The sequence below is a fragment of the Stegostoma tigrinum genome, chromosome 5, assembly GCF_030684315.1.
Source record: "Stegostoma tigrinum isolate sSteTig4 chromosome 5, sSteTig4.hap1, whole genome shotgun sequence".
In the NCBI taxonomy this organism is placed as follows: domain Eukaryota; kingdom Metazoa; phylum Chordata; class Chondrichthyes; order Orectolobiformes; family Stegostomatidae; genus Stegostoma; species Stegostoma tigrinum.
In genome coordinates, this window is record NC_081358.1 from 64,068,130 (window position 1) to 64,084,526 (window position 16,397).

The 16,397-nt window shown below is 44.3% G+C and overlaps 1 protein-coding gene across 1 annotated transcript in view; it reads left to right on the plus strand.

Moving 5' to 3' along the window:
- oxr1a (oxidation resistance 1a) overlaps positions 1-16,397 on the plus strand; it is a 451,468-nt gene that overhangs the window by 308,276 nt on the left and 126,795 nt on the right. The gene's annotated exons all lie outside the window — the stretch shown is intronic.

Sequence of the window (16,397 nt, forward strand, 5' to 3'; positions counted from 1 at the left end):
GGTCAGGCTTTGAGAAGACCGGAGGTGAATTACTTGCTACAGTATTCCTAGCTTCTGATCTGCTGTATTGTCAGGGGCGTGGAATGCTGCAGTAATGTAGCTGTTGTGTTTATACGGCTTGTCCAGTTCAAATTCTGCTCAAAGATAATCCCCAGGATTGTGGGGGATTCGGAGTTAATACTATTGAATGGCAAGGAATAATGGTTAGATTCTCTCTGCTTGGAAATGCTCATTCCTGGCACTTGGGTGGTGCAAATGTTACTAGCCAATTATCAGCTTGTAGTTGAATGTTGTTTAACTCTTGCTGCACATGAACACAGGCTATTTTAGTATCAGAGGAGTCTCAAATGGTGCTGAAAGCAGTGTAATTACGAATATCTCCACTCTGGTCTTATGAAAGAGGAAAGGTCATTGATGAAGCAGCTGAAAATGGTTGGGACTAAGACATTCCCCTGAGAAATTCCTCCAGCGTTGGGAGATAGTGGGATTCCCAAGATAACAAGTCTGTTCTCTGAAGAGAGTTTGGGCAAACCCAACCTGTATTCTTCAGAGTTTTGAAGGGTGAGAGGTGATCTCGTTCAAACTTAGAAAATACTTTCAGAGATAGTAAGCACTGCAGATGCTGGAGAATCTGCGATAACAAGGTGTAGAGCTGGATGAACACAGCAGGCCGAGCAGGAAAGCTGACGGTTCAGGCCTAGACCCTTAGGCCCGAAACATCAGCTTTCCTGCTCCTATGATGCTACTTGGCCTGCTGTGTTCATCCAACTCTACATCTTGTAATCTTACAAAATACTTAAAGGGATAGACAGCGTAGATGCAGGGAAGGTGTTCCCCTTGGTTTTGGATCGGGGGCACAATTTAAAAATAAAGAAGATACCACTTAGGACCAATATGGTTTTTTTTACAGACTAGATTGTAAACCTTTGAAACCCTCTACCACAGAGGAGTGTGGAAGTTCAGTTTTCGAGTAGATTTAAAGCAGAAGTTGATGAATTTTTGATCATTAGCAGCATAAATGGTTATGGGGATAGTGAGAGTAAAAGGCATTGAATTGTTTGATCAGCCGTGATTGTATTAAATAGTAAAGTAAGTTTGACAGGCTGAATGAGGATTGTTCCTATATTCCTAACTCATTATAAAACAAAGAACAAAGAAAATTACAGCACAGGGACAGGCCCTTCAGCTCTCCAAGCCTGTGCTGATCGAGATTCTCTGTCTAAATCTGTCTATTTTCTAAGGGTCTGTATCCCTTTGCTCCCTGCCCATCCATGTACCTGTCCAGATACATCTTAAAAGACACTATCGTGTCTGTGTCTACCACCTCCGCTGGCAATGCATTCAGTCACCCACCACCCTCTGCATAAAGAATTTTCTATGCATATCTCCCATATTATCTCCATGATTTTAAGTTTTCCTGGCTCCTATTTAGCATTGTATTCTCTTGTTGAAAGGCTTAAAAGTACTTTTTTTGAAGTTCCTTTTGTTTCACTTCCTTGCCCTTTCAAGCCACACCAATCTCGTTTGTTTCTTCAATTCTTCATCTGCCCACCATTCAATTAGATCATGACTAATCTGATACTGAACTCCACTTTCCATCATTTCCCCATAACCCTTGATTCCCTTATCAATTTCTTATCTACTGTTCTAATCGCAAGGTGCTCTGCCCCATTTTCTTGTTGATAAGCTGACAATGAGTCTATCACCAGCAAAGCAAGAGAGATTCAGACTTTGATTGGAGCAAATCCTCGCCTATTCTGTCAGTTCTGCATACAGTGATGACGTTTCTCTGGTTGCCCACATGAATGAATTTTCAGGGTGTTTGGCACAAATTCACCTGCTGTCTCCATGTATTTTGAGCCCTGATTTCTTCTTCTGCTGGAATCATGGGGCTGGTTGGATTTATCCTGCTTTCTGTATACTGTCTACATGCTAGGCAATTTTCCATATTGTCAGGTAACAACCAGTGTTGTAGCTGAACTGATTTAGGCGGTGTTCAGTGTTTTGAAAAGCATTAAAGTTGATAAATCCCTCAGACCTGATGGAATCTGTCTTCAAATACTAAGGGGGAGGAAATTGCTGGGCCTTGTACAAAATGTTTGTATTCTCTTTAGTAACAGGAGAGGTCCCAGAATGTTGGAGAATAGCCAGTGTTGTTCCATTGTTTAGGAAGGGCAACAGTGATAATTTGGCACATTACAGGACAGTGAGCCTCATGACAATGGTAGGGAAATTATTGGAGGAGTTTCTTAGACATAGGATTTACTCACGTTTAAAAAAGAATGATTTTGTTAGTGAAAGGCAGTGCAGCAGCAGGGAGGTCATGTTTCCCAAATGATTGAGTCTTTTGATCAAGTGACAAAAAAGACTGAAGGCAGGGCAGTTGGCGTCGTCTGCATGGATTTTAGCAAGACCTTTAACAATGCCCTTCTAGGCTGGCTGATACAGAAGGTGAAGTTTCGCAAGATCTGTAGTGAGCTAGTAAGGTGGATGCAGAAATGGCATGGTCATAGATAGAGAGCAGTCAAGGGATCTGTGAAGTGGACAGGGGATCTGTGCCACTGGTGTCAGCAGCGATCAGTGCTGAGACACCTGTTGTTTATATTATATACAGATAGTATGGAGGAGAATATAGGCGGCCTGATCGGTAAGCTTGCAGACGAGACAAAGATTGGGCGAGCTGCAGATTATGATGATGACTGTATAGAGACAGACTGGGAACTTGGGTGGAGAAATGACAAATGGAGTTTAATCTTGACGACTCTGAGATGATGCATTTTGAAAGATCGAATGGGAAGGGAAGTAAACAGTAAATGGCAGAACCCTTAGAAGGATTAATGTACAGAGGGATTTAGGTATACAGGTCCACAATTCCCTGAAAGTAGCAATACAAGTGAATTAGGTGGCCAAGAAGGCATATGGCATGCTTGCTATGAATTGGTTGGGGTATCAAGAACAAAATTTGCAAGTTGTGTTGCAGCTGTATAGAACTTTAGTTCAGCCACATTTTGAAATATTGTGTACAGTTCAGTTTGACACACTGTTAAAAGATGTGGAGGTTTTGGACAGGGTACAGAAAAAGTTAACCAGGGTATTGCCTGGTCTGGAGAGTATCAGCTATAACGAGAGATTGGACAAATTTGGTCTGTTTTCATTTGAATGTCGGAGGCTGAGGGGCAAACTGAGAGAAGTTTATAAAATTATGAGAGGCATGGATAGATTAATAGTCAGTGTCTTTACCCCAGAATAGAAATTTCAGAGGAAATATAAGTTTCAGATAAAAGGAAGAAAGTTTAAAGGAGAAGTGGGGATTTTTTTTTTTATATAGAGTGATAAGTGCTTGGAATGTGCTGCCAGACAAGTTGGGAGAAGCAAATATAATAGTGACATTCAAGAGGCACATTGACAGATACATGAATTGGCAGTGAACAAAGGGATATGGACCCTGTGGAGGCAAAAAGTTTTTTGTTTAGAAAGGCATCATGTTAATCTAGTTAAAGAAACAATAATGAAATCAAAGAGAGGGCATGAAAAAAAAATCAGCAAGCAATGTAAAGGAAAACCCGAAGATAGTTTGTGAGTATATAAAATAATAAAAAAGGACAGTTCACACAAAAGTGGGACCTGTCAGAGATGAAGGAGGGAATGTGTGAGAAGTTGCAGAAGATATCGAAAAAATTTTAAATGAAATTTTTTTTATACCCATGGACCCAAACAATTGTAATTATGTAGATGTAGTAATCAAAGAGGAGCAGGATGAAATATTGGACAAAATAATCATGATGAGACAGGAAATGATAGAGGAGGCAGAAGCCTTAAAATGGATAAGCCAACAGGGCCAGATGAATTATTCCGGAGGATTATGAAGGATATCAGGGGGGAAATAGCAGATGCTCTGAGGATTATTTTCCCCACCTTCTCCAGATACAGGTGAGGTGTCAGAAAACTGGAAGGCTGTAAATGTTCCATTGCTTAAACAGGGTGCAAAGGAAATGACAAATAATTAGACCAGTTAGTCTTTCCTCATTGATGGACGAATTGCTAGAATCAATCCTGAGAGATCAGATAAACTGTCGCTTAGGAAGGTAGGGATGAGTCAAGGACAGTCAACATGGTTTTGAAAAGCAAAGGTCATGATTTAGAAATTTGATTGAATTCTTTGAGGAAGTGAGAGGCAGGATTGATGAGGGTAGTGCAGTGGATGTTGTCGACACAGATTTTAGTAAAGCATTTAATAAGATTCCACATGGCAGACTGGTCAACAAAGTGAAAGCCCATGGAATATATAATAATGTGTCGAATTGGATCCAAAGTTGGTTTAGTAACAGGAAACAAAGGGCATGGCCGATGGCAGCCCTTGCAGATTGAAAGCTGCTTTAAATATTGTTCTGCTGGCCTGGTGTTGGGACCCTGGCCATTTGTCTTACATATAAAAGATTTTGATTTGAATGTGACTGTCACAATTGTGAAATTTGCAGGCGACACAATTTGGTGACGTAGTGGTTAGTGCAGAGGATAGCTGTAGATCCAAAATAATATAGGTAGAGTGGACAGGAAAGAGGCAGATGGAGTTCAACTCTGATAAGTGTGAGGTAAGGAATTTTGAGAGGCCAAACAGTAAAAGGGAACATACGATAAGCAGGAATATACTGAGAGGGTTGGTGAAGTGAGAGATCTTGGTGTGCAAGTGCAAAGATCCCTGATGATAGCATGACAGGTAAGGTTATAAAGAAGGTATGTGGAATGCTCCTTTTTGTTGGTAGAGACCTGGAGTATAAGAGTAGGGATATAATGATGAAAGGATAAGGCACTGGTGAGGCCACAACGGGAATATTGTGTGCATTTCTGGTCAAAGAACAAAGAAAATTACAGTACAGGAACAGGCCCTTCGGCGCTCCAAGCCTGCGCCAATCGAGATCCTCTGTCTAAGCCTGTCATCTATTTTCTAAGGGTCTGTATCCCTTTGCTCCCTGCCCATCCATGTACCTGTCCAGATACATAGAACATAGAACATTACAGCACAGTACAGGCCCTTCGGCCCTTGATGTTGTGCCGACCTGTCATACCGATCTCAAGCCCATCTAACCTACGCTATTCCATGTACGTCCATATGCTTATCCAATGACGACTTAAATGTAGGCAAATCTACTACCGTTGCAGGCAAAGCGTTCCATTCCCTTACTACTCTCTGACGAAAGAAACAACTGTCCGATATCTTTCACCCCTCAATTTAAAGCAATGCCCCCTCGTGCTCGCCGTCACTATCCTAGGAAAAAGGCTCTCCCTATCCACCCTATCTAACCCTCTGATTATTTTATATGTTTCAATTAAATCACCTCTCAACCTTCTTCTCTCGAATGAAAACAGCCTCCAGTCCCTCAGCCTTTCCTTGTAAGACCTTCCCTCCATACCAGGCAACATCCTAGTAAATCTCCTCTGCGCCCTTTCCAAAGCTTCTACATCCTCCTTATAATGCGGTGATCAGAACTCTACACAATACTCCAAGTGCGGCCGCACCATAACCTCTTGGTTCCGGAACTCGATCCCTCTATTAATAAAAGCTAAAACACTGTGTGCCTTCTGAACAGCCCTGTCAACCTGGGTGGCAACTTTCAAGGATCTGTGTACATGGACACTGAGATCTCTCTGCTCATCTACACTACTAAGAATCTTACCATTAGCCCTGTACTTTGCCTTCCGGTTACTCCTACCAAAGCGTATCACCTCACACTTGTCTGCATTAAACTCCATTTGCCACCTCTCAGCCCAGCTCTGCAGCTTATCTATGTCTCTCTGCAACCTACAGCATCCTTCGTCACTATCCACAACTTCACCGACCTTAGTGTCGTCTGCAAATTTACTAACCCATCCTTCTACACCCTCATCCAGGTCATTTATAAAAATGATAACAGCAGTGGACCCAGCACCGACCCTTGAGGTACACCACTAGTAACTGGTCTCCAGGATGAACCTTTCCCATCAACTACCACCCTCTGTCTTCTTGCAGCAAGCCAGTTTCTGATTCAAACTGCTATATCTCCACTATCCCATTCCTCCGCATACTGTGGGGAACCTTATTGAACGCCTTGCTGAAATCCATATATACCACATCAACCGGTTTACTCTCATCTACCTGTTTGGTCAACTTCTCAAAGGACTATCGTGTCTACATCTACCACCTCCGCTGGCAACGCATTCCAGGCACCCACACACACTGCGTAAAGAACTTTCCACGTGTATCTCCCATAAACTTTCCTCCTCTCAATTTGAACTTATAACCCCTTGTAATTGAGTCCCCCACTCTGGGGGGGAAAAGCTTCTTGCTATCCACTTTCTCTTATACCCCTCATGATTTTGTAGATCTCAATCAGGTCCCCCCATCAATCTCCACCTTTCCAATGAAAATAATCCTAATCTGTTCAACCTTTTTTCATGGTTAGCACTTTCCATACCAGGCAACATCCTGGTCAACCTCCTCTGCACCCCCTCCAAAGCATCCACGTGCTTTTGGTAATGTGGCAACCAGAACTGTACACAGTACTCCAAATGAGGCCAAACCAAAGTCTTATATAATTGTAACATGACCTGCCAACTCTTGTACTCAATACCCCGTCTGCTGAAGGAAAGCATGCCGTATGCCTTCTTGACCACCCTATTGACCTGCGTTGTCACCTTCAGGGAACAACGGACCTGAATACCCAGATCTCTGTACATCAATTTTCCCCAGGATTTTTCCATTTACTGTATAGTTCGCTCTATCTTCCAAAATGCATCACTTCGCATTTGCCCGGATTGAACTCCATCTGCCATTTATCTGCCCGACTCTCCAATCTATCTATATTCTGCTGTAATCTCTGACAGTCCCCCTCACTATCTGCTGTTTCACCAATCTTCGTGTCATCTGCAAACTTGCTAATCAGACCACCTACACATTCCTCTAAATCATTTACGTATATCACAACCAACAGTGGTCCCAGCAAAGATCCCTGTGGAACACCACTGGTCACAGGTCTCCAATTTGAGAAATCCCCTTCTTCTACTACTACTACTCTGTCTTCTGTTGCCCAGCCAGATTTTTTTACCCATCTAGCTAGCACACCCTGGACCCCATGTGACTTCGCTTTCTCCATCGGCTTGCCGTGGGGAACCTTATCAAAAGCCTTACTGAAGTCCATGTATATGACATCTACAGGCTTTCCCTCATCAATCAACTTTGTCACGTCCTCAAAGTATTCTATTAAGTTGGTAAGACATGACCTTCCCTGTACAAAACCACGTTGCCTATCACTGATAAGCCCATTTTCTTCCAAATGGGAATAGATCCTATCCCTCCGTATCTTCTCCACCAGCTTCCCTACCACTGATGTCAGACTCACCGGTTGACAATGACCTAGATTATCCTTGCTACCCTTCTTAAACAAGGGTTTAATAATTGCTCATGTTAGCAATTCCCCAGTCCTCCAGGACCTTACCTGTGTTTAAGGATGCTGCAAAGATATCTGTTAAGGCCGCGACTATTTCCTTTCTGGCTTCCCTCGACAACCTGGGATAGATGCCATCCGGACCTGGGGATTTGTCCACCTTAATGCATTTTAGGATACCCAACGCTTCCTCCCTACTTGTGCTGACTTGATCTAGAGTATGCAAACATATATCCCTAACCTCAACATCTGTCATGTCCCTCTCCTTGGTGTATACCAATTCAAAGTACTCGTTAAGGATGTCACCCATTTTCTCTGACTCAATGCGTAACTTTCCTTCTTTGTCCTTAAGTGGGCCAACCCTTTCTCTAGTTACCCTCTTGTTCTTTATATTTGAATAAAAGGCTTTGAGATTGTCCTTACTAATAATATCTCATGCCCCCTGTTAGCACTCTTAATTCCTCATTTCAGATTCGCCCTACATTTCCGATATTCTTCAAAAGCTTGATCTGTCTTCAGTTGCCGAGACCTTATGTATGCTTCTTTTTTCCTCTTAGCTTTCTTTTCCTCTTAGTCTCACAATTTCACCTGTCATCCATGTTTCCCTAATCTTGCCATTTCTATCCCTCATTTTCACAGGAACATGTCTCTCCTGCACGCTAATCAACCTCTCTTTGAAAGTCTCCCATGTATCAAATGTGGATTTAGCTTCAAACAGTTTCTCCCAGTCTGCATTCCCCAGATCCTGCCGAATTTTGGTATAGTTGGCCTTTCCCCAATTTAAAACTTTTCCTTTAGGACCACTTTCATCTTTGTCCATGAGTATTGTAAAACTTAGGGAATTGTGGTCACTATTTCCAAAGTAGTCCCCTACTGTAATTTCAACCACCTGGCCGGGCTCATTCCCCAACACCAGGTCCAGTATTGCCCCTTCCCGAGTTGGACTACATACATACTGCTCTAGAAAACCCTCCTGGACTCTCCTTACAAATTCTGCTCCACCTTGACCCCTAACACTGAGTGAATCCCAGTCAATGTTGGGAAAGTTAAAATCTCCCATAATCACCACCCTGTTGCTCCTACGCCTTTCCATAACCTGTTTACATATTTGTACCTCTATCTCACACTCGCTGTTGGGAGGCCTGTAGTACAGCCCCAGCATTGTTACTGCACCCTTCCTACTTCTGAGGTCTACCCATATTGCTTCACTGCTTGAGTCCTCCATAGTGCCCACCTTCAGTACAGCTGTGATATCGTCTTTGGCCAGTATTGCAACTCCTCCACCCCTTTTACCTCCCTCTCTGTCCCGCCTGAAGCATCGATATCCTGGTAAAACTAGTTGCCAATCATGCCCTTCCCTCAACCAAGTCTCAGTAATAGCAATAACATCATACTCCCAGCTACTAATTCAAGCCCTAAGCTCATCTGCCTTACCTACTACACTTTTTATTAGATTCCCTACAGCGTGGAAACAGGCCCTTTGGCCCAACAAGTCCACACCGCCCCTTGAATCATCCCACCCAGACCCATACGCCTGTAACCCACACACCCCTGAACACTATGGGCAATTTAGCATGGCCGATCCACCTAGCCTGCACATCTTTGGGCTGTGGGAGGAAACCGGAGCAAACCCACGCAGACACGGGGAGAATGTGCAAACTCCACACAGACAATCGCCCGAGGCTGGAATTGAACCTGAGTCCCTGGCGCTGTGAGAGTGTAGTGCTAACCACTGAGCCACCGTGCTGCCCTTCTCGCATTAAAACAAATGCACTTCAGACCACCTGTCCGTTTGTATTCATTATCTGCCCCCTGACTACTATTCCCTTTAGTCACACTGGCTCCATTATCTTGTTCCCTACAGGCTTTAGTCACTACCTGCTTTCTGTCCAACATTTGATTCCCATTCCCCCTCCCATTAGTTTAAACCCTCCCCCACAGCATTAGCAAAAGCACCCCCAAGGACATTGGTTACAGTCCGGCCCTCGTGTTGGCCGTCCAATTTGTAATAGTCCCACGTTCCCCAGAATCGGTCCCAATGTCCCAAAAATCTGAACACCTCCCTCCTGCATCGTCTTTCAAGCCATGCATTCATCGTGTCTGTTCTTTCATTTCTGCACTGAGTAGCAATCCTGAGATTACTACCTTTTGAGATCCTACTTCTTAACTTGGCTCCTAACTCCCTAAATTCTACTTGTTAGACCTCATCCCATTTTTTCCCAAATCATTGGTGCCTATGTGCACCACGACAACTGGCTGTTTACCCTCCCCCTTCAGAATGTTCTGCAGCCGATCTGAGACATAGAACATAGAACAACACAGCGCAGAACAGGTCCTTCGGCCCTCGATGTTATGCCGACCTGTGAACTAATCTAAGCGCCCCACCCCCCCAAACTATCCCATCATTATCCATATATCCACATATTATCCACACATCCATTATCCACATCCCTGACCTGTGCACCTCGGAGGCAACATACCATTCGGGAGTCTCGTTTTCAACCACAGAACCGCTTATCTATTCACCTTTACAAGTGAATCGCGAATGACTATAGCCCTTCCACTCTTTTTCGTGCCCTTCTGTACCACGGTGCCATGAACCTGGCTACTGCTGCCTTCCCCTGGTGAGCCATCTCCCCCAACAGTCTCCAAAACGGTATACCTGTTTTGGAGGGAGATGACTGCATGGGCCACCTGCACTGCCTTCCTGCTCTTTCTGCCTTTTGGTCACCCATTCCCTTTCTCCCTCAGTAACCTTAACCTGCGGTGTGACCAACTTACTAAACATGCTAACCACGACCCCCTCAGCATCACTTATGCTCCAAAGTGAGTCCATCCGTAACTCCAGAGCCGTCATGCGGTCTAACAAGAGCTGCAGCTGGACAAGGTTCCTGCATGTGAAGGAGTCAGGGACATCAGCCATGTCCCTGAGCTCCAACATTGAGCAAGAGGAGCATCGCACAGGTATTACAGGAAGGTCAGTGTGTTACAGCAAGGGTATAATTACCCTGGAGAGAATGCAGAGAAGATTGACTAAAATATTGGCAGGACTGGTGAATTGGAAAGGTTGGTGTTGTTTGCCTTGAAATGGAAAAGGCTGAGGAAGTGACATGATTGAGGTGTATTAAATTTGAGAGGGTGGTGGGTAGCCTGAATTCGCTGCCTCAATTTGTGGTTGAGACAGACACCCTAAACTCTTTCTTAAAGTACCTGGATCTGTATCTGAAGTGCTTAAGCTGCAGGGTTTTGGGCTACATGCAGCAAGATTGGATTAGAAGCGGCATCTAGGTGTCTTTGGGTTGGCATGGACTTGATGGGCTGAATGGCCTCTTTCTATGATGTATCATTCCTCTGGTTGTGTGTGTCACTGAAGACTTGGTGTGCCAAAGGGCCTGTTCCTGTACTGTACTGTTCTTTGGAATTGGTTCTTTTGGATTAGGAATGCAGCAGGTTCTCAAATATAAGACTTTGTATGATTTTTAGAATGTCTCGTGCCTTCAACTGTTTCTTGATATCATATGAAGTGAATTTAATCGGCTGAAAACTGACATCTGTGATGCTGGCGGAGGCTGGAATGGATCATCCATTGGCACTTGTAGCTGAAATTCTTACAGTTGAACTGCTGCTGGCATGCAATCCTGTACTCTTCATTGAACCAGGCTTGATCCTCTACTTTGACGATAATAGTAGAGGGAGGGATTTATCAAGCCTTGAGGTTGCAAATTGTGGGTGACTGCAGTTCTGCTGATACCCTGCCTTCAGTTGCTCGATCTGTCCGAGATGTATCCCATTCAGCACTGTGAAGTAATGCCCTGTACGATGGAGGGTCTTTCAGATTCTTCTTTCACAAAGATTGTGTGGTGGTCACTCTAATCTGTCCTCTTGTGGACAGAGATACTTGTGACAGGTGGACTGGTGACGATTAGGTTAGATACTTTTCCCTCTTGTTCATTCTTTCATGACCTGCTACAGTCCCAGTCGAGCAGTCACAGAGATCTACAATATGGAAAAAGCCCCATCATTTCCACTATCAGTCAAAAATAACCACTTAAGCTATTCTAATTCAATTTTCAACACTTTGCCCATAGCTTTGTAAGCCTTGGCATTGCAAGTGCACATCTAAATGTGCCTTAAACGATTCTTACAGGCAGGGATGCCAGATTCCCACCACTGTCTGGGTGAAAAGAAATTTTCTCTCATTTCCTCCATCTAACCATTCTCCCCCGAATGGTTTGATAGAGCTAACCATAGAGCTGAACTCTATGCTCCGGTTATTGATCTCTCTGTCATGACGAAAGGTTTCTTCCTGTCGAGACCCGTTCATCATTTTGTACATCTCAATCATGCCCCTTCTCAATCTCCTTTGATCTAAGGAAGATGATCCCAGTCTGTCCAATCGCTCTACATAACTTACTCCCACCCAGGCATCCTGATAAAACTCCTCTGCACCCTCTCCAGTGCTATCGCATATAATGTAGATTCCAGACTCTGCACAATGTTATAGTTGTGGAGTAACTAACATTTTGTACAGTTCCAGCTTAACCTAAAACCAAAAGAACTTTGGATGCTGGAAGCCAGTTCTTAAATCTGTGTTTTGACTATGTATTTCACCTACCTTAAAATGTTAAGAGACAAGTGGATAAGCACACCAGGCTTTACCTGCTCCTCGGTGCTTCCCAGGGGCCTGCCAGTGTCACTGAGGACTCGACTGGCCAGATCAGTAATGCTGATGCTGAGCTTTGGGGTGGCACAGTGGCTCAGTGGTTAGCACTGCAGCCTCACAGCGCCAGGGACCCAGGTTCGATTCCACCCTCAGGCAACTGTCTATGTGGAGTTTGCACATTCTCCCTACGTCTGCTTGGGTTTCCTCCGGGTGCTCTGGTTTCCTCCCACAGTCCAAAGCTGTGCAGGCTAGGTGGATTGGCCATGCTAACTTGCCCATAGTGTTCAAGGGTGTGTGGGTTATAGAGGGATGGGTGTGGGTGGGATGCTCCACAAAGGGTGGTGTGGACTTGTTGGGCCGAAGGGCCTGTTTCCTCACTGTAGAGAATCTAATCTAATCTAATCTAATCTGTTAGGCTAGTGTTTTAGGTGCACGTTGAAATTCCCTACACAGTGTTCCCCACTCTGTTGTCTTGTCATTCTTAGTACTTTTTCTAGCTGGTATTCAACAAGGATATGGACTGATTCATTTGCCTGTGGGTTGCAGTGGGTAGATAGTTGCCAGCAGGACCTTCCTTACAATGTTTGACCTGATGCCACGGGGTCTGGAGTTAGTGTGGAGGACTCCCGCAATAACTCCCTTACATCTGTACAGCACTCTGACCTCGCCTGTGCTGGGCCTGTCATAGAGTCTTACAGCATGGAAACAGTCCCTTCAGTCCAACCAATCCATGTCGAACATAATCTCAAATTAGGCTATTCCCACCAACCTACTCCTGGTCCATATCCCTCCAAACCTTTCGTGTTCATACATCCATTCAAATGTCTTTTAAATGTTGTAATTGTATCCACATCCACCACTTTATCTGGAAGTTCATTCCACAAGCACACCACCATCTCTTTATTAAAAAAAAGCCTCAAGGTTTTTTAAAATCTCTGTCCGCTCACCTGAAAAATGTGCCTTTAGTCTTGAAATTCCTCACCTTAGGGAAAAGACAACTACCATTAATTCTAGCTATACCTCTCATTATTTTATAAACTTCTATCAGGTCACGTGTCAACCTCCTACATGCCAGTGAAAAAAGGTCCCTATCTGGCCTTTCTTTGTAACTCAAACCTTCCAAACCGAACAGCTCTACTACATCTCTTCTGAACCCTGTCCAGCTCGATAATATCCTTCCTATTACTAAGCGGCCAGAACTGTATCTAGTTCTGGCCTCACCAGTGGCCTGTGCACCATCAGCATAACATACCAATCCCGTACCCAATGGACTGGACAATGAAGGCAAGTGTGCCAAAGGCCTCTTTAACTAGCCTTTCTATATGTGATGCAAACTTTAAAGAATTGTGTCCCTGCACCCCAAGCCCCTTTGCCCTATAACACTATCCAAGGCCCCCTACCATTAATCGTTATAAGCCCTACCCTTGTTTGTTGTACTAAAATGCAATACCTTGTATATACCTGGATTGAACTCTATCTGCCATTTTTCAGCCCATTGACCCATTTGTTCAAGATCCCTTTGTAATCTTAGAAAACCATCTTCACTGCCTATAATGCTGCCAATTTCGGTGTCATCCGCAAACTTATATACAATGTCTTCTGGATTCTCATCCAAATCGTTTAAATAAATGACAAACGAAATAGAACCCCGAGCCGATCACTGCGGAACACTGCTGGTCACAGGCCTCCAGTCCAAAAAGACACCCTCCACAATTACTCTGTCTCCTGTCATTAAGCCAGTTTTATATCCAATTGGCAATAGACAGTCGGTGCAGGAGTAGGCCAGTCGGCCCTTCAAGCCAGCACCTTTACTTCGAGGTCCCTGATCAAATCCGGTTTGTTGCACAACACCAAATTGCCTCCTCCCTGGTAGGCTCCAGTACAAGCTGTTCTAAGAATCCATCTCGGAGGCACTCCACAAACTCCCTTCCTTGGGGTCCCGTACCATCCTGATTCTCCCAGTCTACCCGCATGTTGAAATCTCCCGTAACAACTGTAGTAATACCTTTGCAACGGGCCAATTTCAACTCCTGATTCAACCCTACATCTGAACTACCGTTTGGGGGCCTGTAGATAACTCCCATTAGGGTCTTTCTACCCTTAGTATTTCTCAGCTCTATCCATACTGACTCTACATCTCCTGATTCTATGTCCCCACTCGCAAGGGTCTGAATATCATTCCTCACCAACAGGGCCACCCTACCCCCTCTGCCCGTCAGTCTGTCCTTTCGATAGAACGTATAGCCTTGAATATTCATTTCCCAAACCCTGTCCACTTGAAGCCACGCCTCAGTTTCAGTTTCAGTTATCCCAGGGTACTTAAGGAGGTGGCTCTAGAAATCGTGGACAAATTGGTAATCATTTTCCAATGTTCTATAGATTCAGGATCAGTTCCTGCGGATTGGAGAGTGGCTAATGTTGTCCCACTTTTCGGTTTCGGGCAAGATCACCCTGAGTCCCATGAGACCTAACTTTACTAATTAGTTTTCCATGCAGAACCTTGTGAAGAGCTTTAATGAAATCCAATTAAACAACATGTGTCATCTACTCTGACATCATCAACCTTTTTGGTAACTTTCTGGAAAAACTCAATGAAGTTTATGAGACATGGTTTTCCTTATACAGACCGTGCTGACTACCTCTAATCAATTTTTGCCGTTCTGTAAGTTCATAGATCCCATCCTTTATAATCACCTGCAACAATTTACCCACAACAGAAGTCAGAATCTCAGGTGCACAGTTCCCTGGTTTCTCCTTACAACCTGCCTTAAACAATGTTGCAATATTATGGTTGGTCGGCTTGCCAAGCTAGTTCATTGTTCCACAAATGTTTCATTACCCTGCTGGGTAACGTTATCAGCGCAGCCTCCAGGAAGCGCTGTTGAGTTTTCCCACCTGTTATTTGAGCTCTGGTGCCCTCGGGCCGGATTACTCCACTTCGGGTTTTCCTTGGCAGTGCAGTGTAAATGGGGTCAAGCTGTATATGTTTATTGATGGATTTCTTAGTGGAGTACCAGGCTTCTAGGAATTCCCGTTCTTGCCCGGGATCCTGGTGTTGTCCCAATCGAAATGGTGGTTCTCCGTGTCCATGTGGATAGAGATGAGTGAGTATTGGTCGTATCTTTTTGTTGCCAGTTGATCTTCGTGTGCCATTGTGGTTAATTTCCTTCCTGTCTGTCCAATGCACTGTTTGTCATGGTCACTGCAGGGAATCTTGTATATGACATTGGTCCTGTCCATAATGGGTAGTGGGCCTTTGGTTCGGTTGAGCAGTTGGCAAAGGGTTGCTGTGGGTTATCCACATAATTGTCCCAATTCGATTGGGACAACACCAGGATCCTGGGACACGTAAAGCAGAGACAAGCACGTGAATTCCTAGAAGCCTGGTACTCACTAAAAAAGGCATCATTAAACACACAGTTCGATCCCATATACTCTCCACTGCAAAGGAAAACCAGAATGAGGAATCCAGCCCGACAGACACCAGAGTTCAAGTAACAGGTGGGAAAACACAACAGTGCTTCGTTAGAGGCTGCTCTGATGATGTTACCCAGCAGGCTAATGAAACGTCTGTGGAACAACGAACCAGCTTGGCGAACCAACCAGCCGCAGCATCCATAACCTGAGCTACAAATCTTCTCTAAAACCTTAGAGACCTATGGGCGAAGTATGTTCAAATTTGCGCAAAAATGGGAGAACTATGCCAAACGACAGGGCACTACTCACAAACAACTTTACTTCCTACATTGACGCCAGACAAGCCAGGCATTACCACAGAGTTTGAAATACAAAACCCTCCAACAACCCATAAGCTCACAAAACTGCAGAACACAACGGCCGCAGGATTTTTAAAGGTAATGATAAATGATCCACGCATCCGGCATCACAGATATAACAGACAAATTACGCACCAAAAAACTCTTTGTTCCAGGAAGCTACCAATCAAGACTAGACAACGGACCAAGGATGAGCCATCAGCATCAGTAAATGGAGCACAAGCGCCAGGAAAAGACAGAGCCTTCAGGATAAACTAGCCAAACCAACGCACCAAAACGATGACAACTGAGTAGACACCTGGATAAGAAACCTCTCAGACAGGAAACTGACGGACACTGAGAAAGTTGTCCTCATTCACGGACTCAACTGCAACTACAGAGATACCAACAAAACAGAATTCCTAGCCAAACTGGAAGCCATACTGGTGACCAACAGCATCAATGAAGAAACACAATAAACCATAAGACAGACAGTGATCCTGACACTGATCAGAAAAAGCAAATGCAATATCTCCAACACAGCTGAAAGGAAAACCC